The sequence below is a fragment of the Dama dama genome, chromosome 31 (genome assembly GCF_033118175.1).
Source record: "Dama dama isolate Ldn47 chromosome 31, ASM3311817v1, whole genome shotgun sequence".
Lineage (NCBI taxonomy): Eukaryota > Metazoa > Chordata > Mammalia > Artiodactyla > Cervidae > Dama > Dama dama.
The window spans coordinates 36,163,930-36,170,636 of record NC_083711.1 but is presented as its reverse complement, the minus strand read 5'-3'; the positions used below and the strand labels follow the sequence as shown (position 1 = coordinate 36,170,636).

At 32.7% G+C, this 6,707-nt stretch overlaps 1 non-coding gene across 1 annotated transcript; it reads right to left on the bottom strand.

Annotated features, from left to right (window-relative positions):
- Window positions 1-1,822: 1,822 nt before the first annotated feature.
- Window positions 1,823-1,927, bottom strand: LOC133050256 (U6 spliceosomal RNA). Its single transcript, XR_009691573.1, has one exon. It is a non-coding gene; the product is annotated as a U6 spliceosomal RNA (small nuclear RNA).
- Window positions 1,928-6,707: the final 4,780 nt, after the last annotated feature.

Below are 6,707 nucleotides of genomic sequence, written 5' to 3'. Positions count from 1 at the left end.
ATTACAGGCAGATTCTTTACCAGTTGACAAGGGAAGCCCAAGAATACTGGAGTGGGTAGCCTATCCCTTCTCCAGCAGATCTTCCCCACCCAGGAACTGAACTGGAATATCCTGCATTGCAGGTTGATTCTTTCCCAACTGAGCTATAGGGAAACATTGGCATTATTTGTCCAAACACTGTCCAGTTGTCCCAGCACCAATATTTTTCTATTTCCCACAGTGATTAAATATTTCACTTTTAAGATACTTTTCTCTATTATGAAAGTCTAATATTTTCTACATGTTCATAAGACCTGGCATTTTTTATGTTCTGTATGTCTTCTAAATTTTATTTACCTTTTTTTTTTTTTTTTCACTTAAGCAAGGTGAGAGTCCTTGACTTCCTTTTTGTTTAGTCATGGTAGATGCTGTGTCATTTGCTGTGTTCATCTAAATTGTGGATTATTGCTTTTAGCTTTAAAATAAGCATCATTTTTATGAGTAAGCTATTTTCATTTGAATGACACTTTGTCTAGTACAAGGTAATTAACCCTGCATCTTTGTTTCCACTTCCCTGGTATGTCTTTGGCAATCTCTTTATTCTTAACCTTCTCTTTATCACTTTGAGTGTATCTCTTGTATGAAGCAGACAGTTCATTTCAGTTCAGTTGTTCAGTTGACTCTTTGCCACCCCATGGACTGCAGTATACCAGACTTCCCTGTCCATCACCAACTCCCAGAGCTTGCTCAAACTCATGCCAATCGAGTTGGTGATGCCATCCAACCATCTCATCTTCTGTGGTCCCCTTCTCTTCTTGCCTTCAATCTTCCCCAGCATCAGGGTCTTTTCCAATGAGTCAGCTCTTTGCATCAGGTGGCCAAAGTACTGGAGCTTCAGCTTTAGTATCAGTCTTTCCAATGAGTATTCAGGACTGATTTCCTTTAGGATGGACTGGTTGGATCTCCTTACAGTTCAAGGGACTCTCCAGAGTCTTCTCCAACACCACAGTTCAAAAGCATCAGACAGTTACATGTTTTGTTTTGTTTTTCTCTCAACCAAATTGGAAATTTTTTTCTTAAAATGTGTGACTTGTACGTTTACTATGTCTGCAATGTGTAGTCTCAATTTTGCAATATAATTTTATTTTTTTGATTGAAGTATAGTTGATTTACAATGTTTGGTTAGCTTCAGGTATATAGCAAAGTGATTCAGATATGCGTATGTATGTATTATATATATATATTGTTTTTCAGATTAGTTTCTATTATAGATTATTACAAGATATTGAATATAGTTCCCAGTGCTAGTCAGTAGGTCCTATTACATATTTAAAATATTGTAGTTTGTATCATCTGCTAATCCCAAACTCCTAATTTATCCTTCCTGCACCTTCTGCTTTGGTAACCATGTTTGTTTCCTAAAGAAAGCTCTTAAAACATATTTTTTAATTAATTGTTTCATGCTTTTAAAAATCTTTTTCAAGAGCTCAAATTTATTCATTTATTTCCTTTTTGTGTATCTTCTCTTTCAGGAATTTTCTGACACATTTACAATGTTATCTCATTTTCATTGCCGTCATTATTTTTCTGCCTTCCCCTTTCTTTAATGCCCCTTACTAAATAATATTCTTATTGGTAAACCCTGAGAACTTTGTACGTCAGTCTTCATTACTGAGAAAACATTGTGATACTTCTTATTTATTTTATTTCAATAAAATCTCTTTTAGTTTTATATTTTTGTCTATTTGTTTAAATTTTAGAATACATGCCAAACTTAAAAAAAAATATTTGCAGTATGATTGCTTTCAATGCTGTGATGGTTTCTGCCATACAACAACATGAAAAAAGCATGGAACACTTCATGAATGTGTGTATCACCCTCGCGCAGAGACCATGTTAATATTTTCTGTATAGCTCCAGTTTTAGTATATGTGCTGTATAAGAATACAAATAAGGATGTGTATTTTATTTTGAAATATAGTATTGCATTTTTCTTTTAATCATCATTTTGAAGGGGAGATATCATCAGCTCATGTGTTTTCATTTTTATTTTCTGTTTTCTCATAATAGCATTGTATAAAATTATCTGTGTGTGTGTGTGTGTGTGTGTGGCATTATAGCAGTTGGCCATGTTCTCAGTTGAATGGCACTTTGTTCTTTGAGTGACAATTATAACCTCTTCAATGCCTCAGTGTATATGTGTGTTTTTGGTTTTGTTTGTTTGTTTGTTTTCATAGCGGCAAAAGTTTTGTGTCCTCTGAATTTCTGATTCCTCTTTCTTACAAAGGAAATATCTTTTTCTTTTTTTTTTCATTTTTTTCTACCTAATTTCTAAAGGTAGTTTCACCCTTCCTGGTTAAAACCTACTCTTACAGAAGTAATGGCTTTAGAAGTTGTAACCTTGAATTGTGCTTAGCTTTAATATGCTTCCCTATGATTAACATATCTACCATAATGCTTTTTGATCCAGACTTTCTCTTTGGGGAAATGGCTTTAAAGTAATTTTTCCAGTTTTTTCTACTGTCTTCCCTCTGCTCTCTCCTGTGCATTTTCCCCCAAAACTATTCTTATTTGACACTGACTACAAAAGCTTGTTATAGAAATATAATAGAGAGCTCAGTCATATTTGCTTTTTTATAGAGTTCAATGTATTTTACTTTTATTTACTTAATGGTAATTTAAGTGTGGGCATTTTCTGTGTTCAGGTTATGATGAGGAAATGTTTTTGCGTGATTTCAGTTTTTTCTGATTTTTCCTCTATTATTTAGAAGGTAGATGGGTACAAATGGTTTTAGGCAACCATCCTTTTTCTTAGCTATGTGGAAGATCTTGGCACTGCTTTTTTATTCTCTAATCTTTCTCTTGGTCATGGTGCTTGAAAAATTATCCATGATTCTTGTTTTAGCCTAACCAATCATCCATGACATTATTCTATATAGTTTTATTATTCCAAATATTATTTCATTTTAAAATATTTTGTATAATGGTGTTTTATAGTGAATTACAAGACATTTTCATGAAAAAACAGTAGTTAAAATATACAAATAAAAGTATCTGAAGAAGTAAAATATATCTGAATGAACATGGTTTTTGATATGTTATTTAATATATGTGTTCTACTAAAGTAGTAAAATATTATGAGTACATATTTGACTATTCTATATCTGAACATTAAAATAATTGTTAGCTAAAGATGTCTCTCAGTGTATATTCACCTTAGTAAAATGGAATATTGTCTTCTCTTCAGGCTTTCAGAGTATTCACTATGTATTACAAGTATGTTCTCATGTATAGCTAAAAAGAATTGACATGGTACATAAGTTGTGATCTTATTGAACAATCATTGCTTTATAAAGGACTTGCAAAAAAAAAGTACAAAATGATAAAAAGAGACTATTACAGTTTTTTCTAGTATATTTTTGCCTTGTTATCAATGACTGTGTTTGAATACATGATTTTATTTTTTAAGGAAGAGGGAATTTACATAAGAAAAAGCCAATCTATTCCAGTGGTTGAGAATTTCAGAAATATGTCATTGGATGAATAATTCTTGAGTGAATTGGGATAGTAGCTTAGCAGTTTGGTGCCAAGTATTTAAAATAAATACTTGGAGAGAGAATGGATAAATATATAGAGAAGAGAGAGGATAAAATGGTGAAGGGAGTTACAGCCCTGGTTTTAGAAGTGAAGGACCTGAGCAATAATCACAGCTGATAGCCACACAGCTCTGTCTGTATACCCACAGGACTGTCATGTTGAACATTAGATTAGGTATGCACGTGAGTAAAGGTTGTAACAAGATTAAAATAGATGAAGACCTAAAAGAAAATCACTTTCTAATTAAAAAACAAAACAAAACACACACTTCAAAATATGATAGATTCAAAAACAAGCCTACAGTATTTTGCAGCTCCTTCTGAAGTGTTAGAGTCTGTCTCCCAATGCTTTGAAACTATGCTGGCCTTGAGATTTGCATTGACTGGAGTATATTGTAGAGATTATGTTGGGGAAGTTCCAGAGCTTAGGTCTACCGAGGCCTTATGGCTTCCACATCTGACTTCCATGGGATATTGTTCTAAAACTGACATGTAAAGGAGCTAATCTTACTTACTGTGGATTCAGAAATCCCTGGTGATGTGGAGTGGAGCCAAGAAGGAAGCCACAACTACAGTCACTGTCTCTGTACAGCTTATGAGTGGGGCCATCTCAGATATTCCCGACCAGCTCTTCCTCTTGCTGACTGCAGCCACATGAATGAGTCTCAGCATGTTCAATAGCAGATCCAGCAGCCAGCCAACCCACAAGCTTTTAAGAAATATTCTACCATTCTTATTTTAAGAACCATTTTTGGTGTAACCCATATGTCAGCAATAGTTATTCATTCACAAAATTTGAGATATTCACAGACAAATGAAGCACTAAAATTCAAGTAATATTCTCAAGATAGTCTTAAATTAGATACTTGCTTATTGAATTAAATTATTTTAAATTAGATACTTGGGACTTACCTGGTGGCCCAGATGGTAAAGCGTCTGCCTACAATGCAGGAGACCAGGGTTCAATCCCTGGGTTGGGAAGATCCTCTGGAGAAGGAAATGGCAACCCATTCCAGTAGTCTTGCCTGGAAAATCCCATGAACAGAGGAGCCTGGTAGTCTACAGTCCATGGGATTGCAAAGAGTCAAACACGACTGAGCAACTTCACTTTCTATAGAGAATATGGTTGGATTAAATTACTTTTTAAGATCACTTCCAAATCTGTGATTCTCTCATATTGGGAAGAATAGCTTCAAATTATAAGGATTACTTTATCGAAGTGTTAATATCAGCTGAAATTGAAAACACTAAGATTTTACCACCAGATAATATCTTTTGTTGCTCTCAAACCCCCGACTCATCAGAAAGAAGTTCGACTTCATGATCTGAGTAGGGGTCAGTATGGAGACTGACAACCTGTGAAGTAATCAAAACCATGTGTTACTCATGTCAGACGTTTTCTGCTAATACTGTTTCTTTGAGTGGAATTGTCTCTCTGGCACAAACTACAGCCTAAAATGCATTATCTCTTGATTTCCAGTTTAAATTTCTTTAAGGTGAACATAAGTCTTGATGATTCTTGATACTTATAAAGCAAATTTAGTGGAAAATACATCTGAATTGTATTTACCTTCCCAAACTCAGTCTTTTCCTTCCACATTGGATATGTCAGAAAATTATCCAGCTTCTCAACTTTATAGATCATTTGTAAAAACTCAACTAAGTTTGCAAAGAATCAATTTTCTCTTTCTTTTCACACTTATATTTAATGGTTTTACATTTAATGGAATTCTTATTTGAACTAAATAATACAGTAACAGTATGCTGATAAAATTACTTATTGGGAATAGATACAACTATTGGTATGTAACAACCAAAATGTGAGTAGAAGTGTGGATTATAATAGAGAGGAGTGTTTGCTTTGGCAGCACATATACTATAATAGAGTATTCTAATTCCCATCAGTGTTTTTACTTTATATTTTCAGCTAGTAGTTTAAAGAGTGAATTTAATATTCAGTTAATAGGGCAAAAACATTTAAGTGGAGGCCAGATAAGAAATTTATTGTATTTTGCAAAATAGAATAAGGAAAAATTTTAAATACAATGTTAATACATACAAAGGTATAATGTTAAGAACTAAAAAGTTGGAGAGGGAATCTACTTAGTGCAAATTGCGTATTAAAAAGATTCTTATACTGACTTAAAGTATAAGAAATTTTAAGAGCTGACTTGAACTCAATAAAAACTTGGACACACACACATCACAGATTTTAACAAACTTCCATTTAATATATAGTAATAAGACACTGAAAGATAAAACAATTAGCTGCATTGCTCTATTTCCTAAACTTTGGAACTCTAAAGTTCTGTTATTTTTTCCACAGTTTTTGTTATCTTACACCCTTAAATATATTATCATAAAATTCCTTAAAAAGAGGATTTTATTTTAATTATAGCTACAATTTAGAGATTCGGTAAAATGTGAAATCTGTACTAATTATGCTGTCTATGATTAAAAGGAAATATTTTAAAAAATTCAATAATCCACCTAAATAGTGTAGAAATATAAAAGTTAACTGACATGATGATGGGTGTAGGAAGAAATCTAAGAGCTATGGAATGAAAGAGAGAGAATAAAGTTAAAGGCAAAGTAGCAAACAGCATTAAAACTTATCACTAATGTATTATTACTAAAGATTCTCCTTTGAGAAGAAACAGAACTTTTATTAACAGCTAGATATCTAAAGTTTGAAAGGTATAAAGAAATGTACTGAAGGGACTAGCTTGTCTCTGGTCCAATCATTTTAGAAAAGGGAGCTTTATAATCTGAAATATACTTTGCATGTCTAATTTGAGCAATTATTTGATACAAATGATGTGATTGCAATTTTCATATAAACTGTAATATGATACACGAATGCAGTATCATATGCATTTATGCACCCAAAATGTAACCAAAGTGTTTTAAATATCTGAATAAGTCAGAGGTGTGCTGAGTCATTTTGTGAGAAAAGAATTCCACATTATTAATTTCTTCAGAAAACAAATATTAAAAATTATATAACTTCTTGATTATGATACTCCCTCACTTATATGTCACCAAAATGTATATTATTTGTATCCAGTTTAATATAAGAACAAACTCAAAGAACAGAAACTTAACAAATCCAGGTAATAAAAAAGTGAAGCT